General features: G+C 42.7%; 1 pseudogene; it reads right to left on the minus strand.

The window, feature by feature from the left end:
* Positions 1-1,364: 1,364 nt before the first annotated feature.
* Positions 1,365-1,942, minus strand: LOC123457171 (annotated as a pseudogene).
* Between the last annotated feature and the right edge of the window lie 9,706 nt (positions 1,943-11,648).

Below are 11,648 nucleotides of genomic sequence, written 5' to 3' on the forward strand. Positions count from 1 at the left end.
GTGAAGCCTAATGACCCCGGTTCAAGGCTCGGTTCCCCAGGACCCAGTTAGCCAGATGCACAAGGGGGCGCACGAGTCTGGAGTTCATTTGCAGAGGCTAGAAGCCCTGGTGCACCCATTCTCAATCTCTCTGTCTCTGTCTCTTTCTCTCTCTCTATCACTCTCAAATAAATTAATTTAAAAAAATGAACAAAAAAATTTTTTAAAAACCCTGGGCAGAGCTGGTCGTGATGGCACATGCTTATGAAGGTAGCACTTGCAAAACTGTCTTAGAACCCAGCACCGACAGAACAAAGAGCAAAGTAACGCTGGCAGAGGGCCACCGCTTCCTAAGCCTGTTGCTAACTTCAATAATGGGGGCTAATGCTGCACTGTCAGACGGTCATCCACTTCTCTATGCGTCAGTTTCCTCACCCACAAAACTGCCATGAGGATGAAGACTGAGCTGTGAGAGCTACAGAGAATGGCTGTCACTACCACGGTTAGTGCCACACCTGGGGCACAGGGCCGCGGACTAGGCCCAGAGCGAGCACGTGGCACCACAGCTGCCCGGGTGAGATTCATTCACAGCCCTCTGGTCTTCTACACACGAAGTTTCAACTCAACCTGTATGAAAACAAGACTGGACCCCAACGTGAAACCTCCCCAGTGCCCAAGGACCAGAACCCAAAATCTCTGTTGATGGAGGTGTAAATTAATAGGCTCCAAAGGGACAACGAAGTGGCAATAACTACCAAGTGACCAATCACCACTTTTTTTTAAAGTGAGGTGGGGGCTCACTCTAGCGAGGCTGACCTGGCACTCACTCTGTAGTTCCAGGCTGGCCTCCAGCTCACAGTGATGCCCCTACCTGTCTCGCCAGCGCTGGGATCAGAGGCGTGCACCACTCTGGGGCACAGCAAGCCCCCTTCCACTAAATGAACCTGCAGCTGCACGTGAACACACGTGCTGGGTCACAGTGTACGAGACAAGGTGACATCCTTCAGCACACCCCGCACAACCAAAGCCCAACACAGCAAGCCCCGTCTGCTTTGACAGGCTGTGCCACTGCACCACAGTGGACAGGTGTGAAGAAATCACGGGGTGACGCAGAGGCAGGCCCACACAGTACCATGTGCAGACAGGGGAAACAAAAGGTACAGGACGGGTTAGCAGAGCTCACGCAGAGTGAGGCTGACGCCTGTGAGTACGAACACCCTTACGTGCACCTCACCAGCTTTCAGGACCTGTCACACCGGAGGGGCGGTGGTCCACATAGCCGGCAGAATGCGGCAGGTGGGGAGGGGGTCCTCCTTAGATCCCCGTGTCTCCATAAAGGCAAACACTCAGAGCACACGTTCACACGGCTGGGCTCGTGGGCTGGGGCAAGCAACGACACCAACCTGACAAAGTCGTCAGGAAGCAGGTCAGGACTGACGCCCAGCGAGTCAAGCACATCGTTCCGATTCTGCAGCAGCAACTCGGCATCCTCGCTTTGGGTGTCAGAACCAGGATTGCACCCTTTATCCGTGCGGAACTTCAGGAGCATCTACAAACTCATGCTCTCCAAGATTGGCAAAGGTGTACCCATGGTATCCAAAGACATCGCCGGTGAAAAACTTGATGCTGTTTTTGTGACAGATCTGGTCGACTTTCACTATAACATCCCTGGAGCAGCAAGTCAGGCACACTGCGTCAAACTGAGTGAAGAATAACTCGGGCTTCTTCTCTATGTCCTCAGTGTCCACCCTCACATCCACCATGGGGTTGAGATTCTGCGCTCGCTCCAAGGAGGCTTCAGCTCTATTTCAGCCAACAGACCCAGTACGAATCAGGAACTGAGCTCCAGCACCTTCTGGAGATACCGCTTCTGAGCCTCCAGGCCCCACAGGCAGATCTGCCGGTCATACTGCGCCGCCTCCTCCTCGCTGATGCCGCCGCCGGCCTCCTCCTTCTCCACCATGGCGCCAGGCGAGCCACAGAGCCGTTCCGACGCGCTCCCACATGCCCACGCAAACCGCCAAGTCCCCCAAATAATTCTTAATGGGGAAAAACTCACCACTGCTCTTCAACATAGTACTAGAAGTACTAGCCCAAGCAATGAGCCAAGAGAAAGAAACAAAAGGGATTCAAATTGGAAAGGAAGAAGTCAAGTTAGCCTTGTTTGCAGATGACATGATCTTATAAGTGACCTGAAAGTCTCCATCCCAAAACTTCTAAAGATGATAAATTCCTTCAGCAAAGTGGCAGGATACAAAATCAATGCACAAAAATCAGTAGCTTTTCTATATGCAAAGGATAAATATACAGAGAAAGAAACCAGTGGGACTGTCCCATTTTCAATAGCAACCAAAAAAAATTAAATACCTTGGAATAACACTAGCAAAGGATGTGAAGTAACTACATAATGAAAATATAAAAACACTCAAGAAAAAAATAGAGGAAGACATAAGATGGAAGAACCTCCCATGTGCCTAGATAGGTAAAATTAATATTGTGAAAATGAAAATTCTACCAAAAGTAATATACGGATTTAACACAATACCAATAAAAACACCATCTTCATTCTTCACTGAGACTGAAAAAGGGTTCTCAAAATTCATATGGAATGGCAGAGGCCTCAGATATCCAAACATATCCTCAGCAAAAGAAACACATCTGGTGGTATCTCCATACCTCATCTCAAGCTATATTACAAAGCCATAGTGACAAAAACAGCATAGTACTGAAATAAAAACAGAAATATAGACCAATGGAACAGAATTGAAGACACAGACTTTAGGGCAAGCAACTATAGCTGCTTGATATTTGCCAAAGTTTCCAATAATGTAGACTGGAGAAAAGATAGCATCTTCAGCAAATGGTGTTGGACAAATTGGATGACCACATGTAGAAAAATGAAATTAGACCCATTCATTTCACCATTCACAAAAATCAAGCCCAAATGGATTAAAAACTTCAGTATAAGACCTAGAACTCTTCACCTACAGAAAGAAAAAGTAGGAAGCACTCTCTACAATATAGGACTGGGAAAAGACTTCCTGAACAAAAGCCCAGTACCCAAGAAAATTAAACAAGCACTCAACCAATGGGTTATCATGAAGTTAAAAAGCTTTTGCACAGACAAATATACCATAAGCAGAGCCAATAGATTACCCACTGAATGAGCGAAAATCTTTGCTAGCTATACCACTGACAGAAGCCTAATATCTAGAATCTACAAAGAACTCAAAAAACTAAACAATGAAAAAAATCAAGCAACCCACTCCAAAAGTGGGACAGAGAACTTAATAGGGAATTCTCAGGGGAAGAATTACAAATGGCTAACACACACTTAAAAAAATATTAAACATCCCTAACCATTAAGGAAATGCAAATTAAAACAGCTATGAGATTCCACCTTACCCCAATAAGGATAGCAAACATTAAAAAAATCAAATGAAAACAAAGGATGGTAAGGCTGTGGAGAAATAGGAACCCTCATTCACTGTTAGTAGAAATGTAAGCTGGTATAACCACTGTGGAAATCAATTTGGAGACTCCTAAAAGGATGAATACAGAATTACCAGCAGGCCCTGTTATTCCCTTACTGGGCATTTTCCCTAAAAGCTTCACATCTCAGTTCAGAAATATTTGCTCAACCACGTTTATAGCTGCTCAATTCATAATAGCTAAAAACTGGAATCAACCCAGGTGTCCCATCATTGGATGGATGGATAACAAAGATGTGGTATATCTACACAATGGAATTCTACTCAGCAGTAAGAGAAAATGACACACTGAAATTTGTAGAAAAGTGGTTGAACTTGGAACAGGTCATTTAAAGTGAACTCACACAATCACAGAAAGACAATTGTGACATGATCTCATTCATCTGCAGTTCCTAACCTGGATCGCCCAAAGTTGCTGACATACCTGAATAGCATCTTGAGGCTTGGACAATACAGAGGGTAGGGCTTGGGAGAACGGAAAGGCGGGAGGGACACAAAATCTGAACCCAAATTGAACTGGTACCATAGAATCCTACATCCTGGTAATGAGACTAAAAGATGGAACCCTCAAGCAGACCTTAGAGGGAACACCTGAATCGAAGGGCCCTGGAGAGAGTGAGATGAAACCTAACCTCAAATTTCACCTGTTTCTCTTTCTTCTCTGGCTTTTTTATTTTTTTCTTTTCCCTTGGTGCTGTCCTATAATTCCCTGTACCAGGATGTGGTCAATATCCACAATGAGCTGTTGATCAGAGAGACCTACTAGATCTCTCAAAACAAACAAGACAGACTCCTGTCAGAGCACTTGATTAGCCACCAGAGGTTAATAGTAAGACTCCACTGCTGAAGACACCAAATGCTGTTGGCAGGGACCACAGAGAGACCTCGTTGAATGCAGAGGAGAGCCAGTCCTCAGATAATTAGCCCATCTGGTGCTGGAAGGTGCTACATGAACTACCAAGAATCATATCCAGATAAAGATTCTGCTTTCCATTGTCATGCTCCCACTATCCTTAGAGTATGAAATTATCTAAACCCTTTTAATTCTCCCTAAATTAATAATGGTTATCCTACTTAACTGGTGCTGACTTCACTCTCCATTGGAGAATCTGCTTCTCTTTCTCAGATGGGAATTGGACTTGAGGAGATAAACGACCCAGTGCACTCCATCCTAGCCCCAGCTGAAACCACAGAGGAATTAGGGAAATGAGCAAGAATGCTGCTTTCTTAGTTAAACTGATATCAGCACAAGGATGATGGAGGAAGATACTGAGAACACTCAACACCTACCAAACCAAGCATCTACTTGATCCTAAGTGCCCATCACTGAAGTAGACTTAAAATGCTCCCAGCACGGCTCAGGGAATTTTACGGAAGAGAGGGTGGAAAGATTGTTAGAGCCACAAATTGGGACATTTTGCACAGAGACATTGATTCTTCCCCATAACTGACTGCTGCCCCCTTAATGCATGACCCACAATCCCCATGGGGCTGACCTGCATCTCCAGTGAGGAAGACCTCTTCAGAAAAGTGTCAAGGAGGAAGGAAAGGATGGTACCAACATGTGATGTTTACATACAAAATATCTATCTAGCTAGGCGTGGTGGCACATGCCTTTAATCCCAGCACTCAGGAGGCAGAGGTAGGAGAATCACCATGAGTTCGAGGCCATCCTGAAAATACAGAGTGAATTCCAGGTCAGCCTAGACTACAGTGAAACCTTACCTCGAGAAACCAAAAAAATAAATAAATAAATAAAAATAAAAAAATAAAAGAATCCATATCTAATAAAAAAAAGAAAATGAAAAAAGTAAATGTTAAAAAAAAAATGCTATTTTTGTTAAAAAGGTAGAGAAATTGGCATGACTTTAGTAACTTATGTGTTCCCTCTGCCCAAAGATACAGTGAAATAAAAACTTTGTAGACTATCTTGGGTTGTTTTCTGTTTCTATCATGAAATACTACAGATGACATAATTTTAAAAGAGCAGATTCATTTCTCACAATTGTAGAGGCTGGGAAATCCAAGATCAAGGCACCATCATCTGGGGAGAGACTTCTTGTACAAGGAGGGAGGTCACATGGCTAGCTGAAATCTCTCTTCCTCTCCTTATAAAGTGGCTAATCCCGTCAGAGGGACCCTACCTTAATACCTCATCTAATTCTAATTACTTACAAAAGGCTCCTCCTCCAAATACTATGAGCACATGAATTTGAGAATTGTCTTTCCAGCATCTGAGATTTCAGGGGAAACATTCAATGTATACCATAAATTAATAGCGTTATAAAAAATAAAAGAAAGTGAAACATATACATAAAATAATTGCCAAAATTAAAAAAATATTTTGAGGGCTGGAGAGATGGCTTAGCGGTTAAGTGCTTGCCTGTGAAGCCTAAGGACCCCGGTTCGAGGCTCGGTTCCCCAGGTCCCACGTTAGCCAGATGCACAAGGGGGTGCACGCATCTGGAGTTCGTTTGCAGAGGCTGGAAGCCCTGGCACGCCCATTCTCTCTCTCTCCCTCTATCTGTCTTTCTCTCTGTGTCTGTCGCTCTCAAATAAAAAAATTTAAAAAAAATAAAAAAAATATTTTGAGTCTAAAATCTCCGATTGATAGAATACTTATAGATAATTACTGGCCAAAGAAAGAAAGTGTCATGGGCAACTAAATGCCTCTGCCAAGGATTTTAAAGTACATAAGTGATAGGGTAGGAGAAGAGAAACAGAAAGCACAGTTCAGGGGCTGGAGAGCTGGCTTAGCAGTTAAGTGTTTTGCCTATGAAGCCTAAGGACCCTGGTTCGAGGCTCAGTTCCCCAAGAACCACATTAGCCAGATGCACAAGGGGGCACACGTGTCTGGAGTTCATTTGCAGTGGCTGGAGGCCCTGGCTGGAGGTACCTATTCTTTCTCTATTTGCCTATTTCTCTCTCTCTCTCTCTGTTGCTCTTAAATAAATAAATAAAAATAAACAAAAAATTAAGAAAAACATAGTTCAGCTAAAAGTTACCATAGAGTTCTTATAGGGTGATAAGGTAATATAGTCACTATTGGAAGGAATTCCAACTTCAACTTCTCTTTCAATGGCCCTTATAATCACACTGTGTATGTGTTTTTGTGTGTGTGTGCACACATGTGCATATGTATGCACCCATGTGTACATATGCGGAGGTTAGAAGGAGAGTGTCGAGTGTCCTCTTTCATTGCTCTTCTGAGGGGTTTCCCTGATAAAGAGTCTCTCAACAGTGTCTTATTAAATGTAAACCCCACCCCACATCAGATTGGCTGACCAGAGAGTCCCAGTGATCCTCCTGTCTCTGCTCCACTCAGCACTGTGTCACAGGCGTATGTGGCCATGTTAGATTTTATGTGGCTGCTGGGAACAGAACTCAGGTCTTCATATTTGGGCAACAAGTGCCCTTACCAGATGAACCATCTCCCCAGGGCCACATATAGTTTTAAAATGTCAGGCCAGGTGTGGTGGCACACTCCTTTAATCTCAGCACAGGAGACAGAGGTAGGAGGATTGCCGTGAGTTCGAGGCCACCCTGAGAATACATAGTGAATTCCAGGTCAGCCTGGGCTAGAGTGAGACTCTGCCTCAAAAAACAAAACAAAACAAAAAGTCTACTTTTGTGCATCATATATTACAGAAGCAACCACATTAAGAATGTGTTGGGGGGCAGCATAGTGGCTCATGAGTATCACTCCAGGATTCAAAAGGTTGAAGAAAAAGTATTGCAGTGAGCGTGAGGCCAGCCTGGGAAGCACTGATTTCCAGGCCAGCCTGAGCTATAGTGTGAGATGCTGTCTCAACAACAACAACAAACAATAAAAAAAAATCCAAAGTGTTATGATTTAAAGGTGAAATGTCCTATGTTCATAGTGGTAGTTTGAATATAATACTGTAAATGTTTGGTCCCATATACTCAGACATTTTATTAAAATTGAGTTTGCAACTTCAACCCCTAGCAGGCAGAATTCTGTTATAGGGGTCATGTCGGGAGGGGCAAATCTGATTCTAGACCAAAGGTGTGGAGAGAACAGTTTGAGCTCTGAGGGTTCTTGCCTGCTTGCTTGTGTTGTTGGCTGTTAGTGATATATCTCTGATTGGATCTATGACAGGGAGCCAGCAGCTTCTTCTGCCACTGACGGTGTTCCCTGGATTCTCTACATGTGAAATAAACCTGTCCCTTGCATAAACTGTGTCTGGTTGGATGTTCACCCCAGCAACATGGAGCTGACTACAACATTCATCTATTTGAAAATTTGGTACTGGCACAAAAACAGACATGTAGATCAGTGGAACAGAATAGAGGACCCAGATGTAAACCCAAGTAGCTATAGCCATCTGATATTCAATAAAAATGCCAAAAATACTCATTGGAGAAGAGACAGCCTCTTCAGCAAATGGTGTTTTGAAAACTGGATATATATCTGCAGAAGGATGAAAATTGATTCTTCTCTCTTACCATGTGCAAGAACTAAGTCCAAATGGATTAAAGACCTTAACATTAGACCTGAAACTTTGAAACTGCTAGAGGAAAAAGTAGGGGAAACCCTTCAACATATTGGTCTTGGCAAAGACTTTCTGAATACAACCCCAATTGTTCAGGCAATAAAACCACAGATTAATCACTGGGACCTCATGAAATTACAAAGATTTTGCACTGCAAAGGACACAGTGAAAAAAGCAAAGAGGCAACCTACAGAATAGGAAAAAATCTTCGCCAGCTATATATCTGATAGAGGATTAATATCTAGGATATACAAAGAACTCAAAAAGTTAAATAATAAGGAATCAAACAAGCCAATCAAAAAATGGGCTATGGAGCTAAATAGAGCATTCTCAAAGGAAGAAATACAAATGGCATATAAGCATCTAAAAAAATGTTCTACGTCACTAGTCATCAGGGAAATGCAGATTAAAACTACATTGAGATTCCATCTCACTCCTGTCAGATTGGCCACCATCATGAAAACAAATGATCATAAATGTTGGTGGGGATGTGGAAAAACAGGAACCATTCTACACTGCTGGTGGGAATGCAATCTGGTCCAGCCATCGTGGAAAACAGTGTGGAGGTTCCTAAAACAGCTAAAGATTGATCTACCATATGACCCAGCTATAGAACTCCTAGGCATATATCCAAAGGACTCATCTCATTTCCTTAGAAGTACGTGCTCTATCATGTTTATTGCTGCTCAATTTATAATAGCTGGGAAATGGAGCCAGCCTAGATGTCCCTCAACTGATGAGTGGATAATGAAGATGTGGCACATTTATACAATGGAGTTCTACTCAGCGGTAAAGAAAAATGAAGTTATGAAATTTGCAGAAAAATGGATGGACCTGGAAAGGATTATACTAAGTCAGGTAACCCAGGCCCAGAAAGCCAAGCGCCACATGTTCTCTCTCATATGTGGATCCTAGCTACAGATGATTGGGCTTCTGCCTGAGAAGGAAAATACTTGGTAGCAGAGGACAGTAAGTTAAAAAGGAGACATAAAGGGAAAGAGAAAATTTGGTTGGCCCTCAGCTAGTGGTGCTGTTTTGGAAAATTGTGAAACCTTGAGGAGGTGGGCCCCTTGTTGAAGGAAGTGAGTCACTGGGAAAAGCCTTGAGGTTTGATAGCTTGGCCTCACCTCTGCGGGCCGCTTGCTTCCTGACTGCAGTTGGACTGTGACCAGCCACCTCATACTCCTGCCTTCATGCGCTCCCCACCTCGATGCACTTTAAACTTCCCTTCCTCCCTGAAGTTGCTTCTTTCCAGGAATTTGTACACAACAATGAGAAAAGTACCAAAAGACAAAGGGGAAAAAATTTTAATTTAAGAAATTTTGCCCAAGCTTAATGGACCAAAAGAATACTATGTTTAGTGAAATAAGCCAGTCACAAAAAGGCAAATATCACATACTCTCACCTATATGTGGAATCATGAAAAGCCAAACTCCTAGAAGTGAAGAGTAGAATAATGTTTACCACAGGCTTGGGTTGAGGGAGGGGAATGTGGTCAGGGAAAGGGAGATGCTGGTGAAAGGGGACAAAGTTGCAGAATGGTAGGAAAAATAGATTCTGATGGTCTATTGCACAACATGATGACTACAGTCTATAATAGCTGGTTGTATATTTCAAAATATCTAAAAGAGTTCACTGCTTGAAAGGTTCTTGCCTCAAAGAAATCATAAGGTTTTGAGGTGATAGATATGTTAATTAGCCGGATTTGGTCATTCTATAATGCATACTTGCATTGAAGCATCACAGTGTACTCCATAAATATATGCAACTGCTACATGTCAACTAAAAGTAAATACATAAAATGTGATTATTTCTTAAATGCCTAAGGAAAATATGGTAAAGAAGTAGATGTGCTGGGCGTGGTGGTGCACGCCTTTAATCCCAGCACTCGGGAGGCAGAGGTAGGAGGAGTCTGAGGCCACCCTGACACTACACAGTGAATTCCAGGTCAGCCTGGGCTAGAGTGGGGCCCTACCTCAAAAAAACAAAAAATAATCTATTGTGGAGATGAAACTGAATAGATGTGATGTGAGTATAAGTGACCAAGGACACTCTTGAGTGTGAGGACAATATACAATTTAGAATATAGATAAATCATTACACTGGCAAATATGGTGGTTAATCTCAGTTAGTCACTTGATTGGATTGAAAGATGGAAAAAAAAAGAAGAAGAAAAGGAAGCAGTTGTACAATTTGGGGGCAAAAATTTGAAGAACTAACAGACTATAATTTTTTTTCATCCTCAAGAAAACTTGAGTTTTATTCCTTGTAACAATAATTCCCCAGGGCTAGGGAGATGGTACTTAGCAGTTAAAGACAAAACCTAGGAGCCTCAGTTTAATTTCCCAGCAACCCACATATAGACAGATGCAAAAACTGGTGCATGTGTTTTGCAGCAGCAAGAAACTCTGGCATATGTGTGTGTGCATTCGTGTGTGTACACACATGTACATACATATACACATACATGTGCAAATAAAAGAATAAATTTAAATTTTTCTACAGATATAAAAGCCAAGGGAATCCAAACCTGGTGCCTGAGCTAAGATAGTCTGGCTTTTTTTTCTAATCGCCACTTACATTCCAGTGGGAAATGTGCATGGATAAAGGAAGATTAGCTAAAGATAAAACTATCAAAGAGCTGTTACAAAATATGAGGCTGTCAAGATCTGTTCACTGTCTCTGTAACAGAACACCTGAAGCTGTAATTTGTACAGGAAAGTTTATCTGAGCTCATGGTTCTGCAGGCTGGGAAGTTCAAAAGCATGGTCCTGGCATCTGGTGCACTTGCATCTCATAACAGAAAAGCAGAAGGGGAGATGGACACATGCAGAACATATGGGATCACCTCACTTTACAGCAACCCAATGTTATGGTAAGTGTCCAGTCCTGCAAGAGGGAGAACTCATTCCAGGGAGAATTAAACCAGTTCCTGGAGAGCAGAACCCTTAAAACCCAAATACCTTCCAAATGTCCCACCACTTCTCAATACTGTTACACTGGGGACCCAATTTCAACATGAGTTTCAGAGGAGAAGAAAACACATCCAAATCATATCAGAGGTGTTTCTAATGGGACACTGTGCTGGGTCAAAGCTCTTGTGTCTTATCTATTTGACTCTTAGTCCCTATCTATGCCTCTGCCTTTCCCATTTCTTTTGCGGCCTCACTTCATATGTACCATAAGCCACCTCCCCCCACCCTTTTTTGCCTCTTGTCTCTCCACTATCATTTCTTTGTTATTGATTTGTTTATTTGGTACTGGGGATTGAATGCATGTTACACTGAGCAATATCTCCAGCCCTTTTTTTTTTTTCTTTTAATTTGAGGTAGGGTCTTGCTCTAGCCCATGCTGACCTGAAATTCCCTATGTAGTCTCAGGCTGGCTTTCAACTCATAGCTATCTTCCTACCTTGGCCTCCAGAGGGCTGAGATTAAAGGTATGTGCCACCAAGCCCAGCTCCAGCCCATTTTTTAATTCACTTTGTCTTATTTGTTGTATCTATGTTTCAAAGAAAAGCTATTCCATTTAGAAGACACCAAGTATAAAACTAGAGAAGGAAGAAAGGAACAGAGAGAGGAATAAGGAAAGGAAGGAAGCATGGAGGGAAAAAGAAATAGCCAGCCAAACACTTAGCTATATCTTTTTCATGTGAATCTGGGTA

The sequence above is a fragment of the Jaculus jaculus genome, chromosome 1 (genome assembly GCF_020740685.1).
Source record: "Jaculus jaculus isolate mJacJac1 chromosome 1, mJacJac1.mat.Y.cur, whole genome shotgun sequence".
Lineage (NCBI taxonomy): Eukaryota > Metazoa > Chordata > Mammalia > Rodentia > Dipodidae > Jaculus > Jaculus jaculus.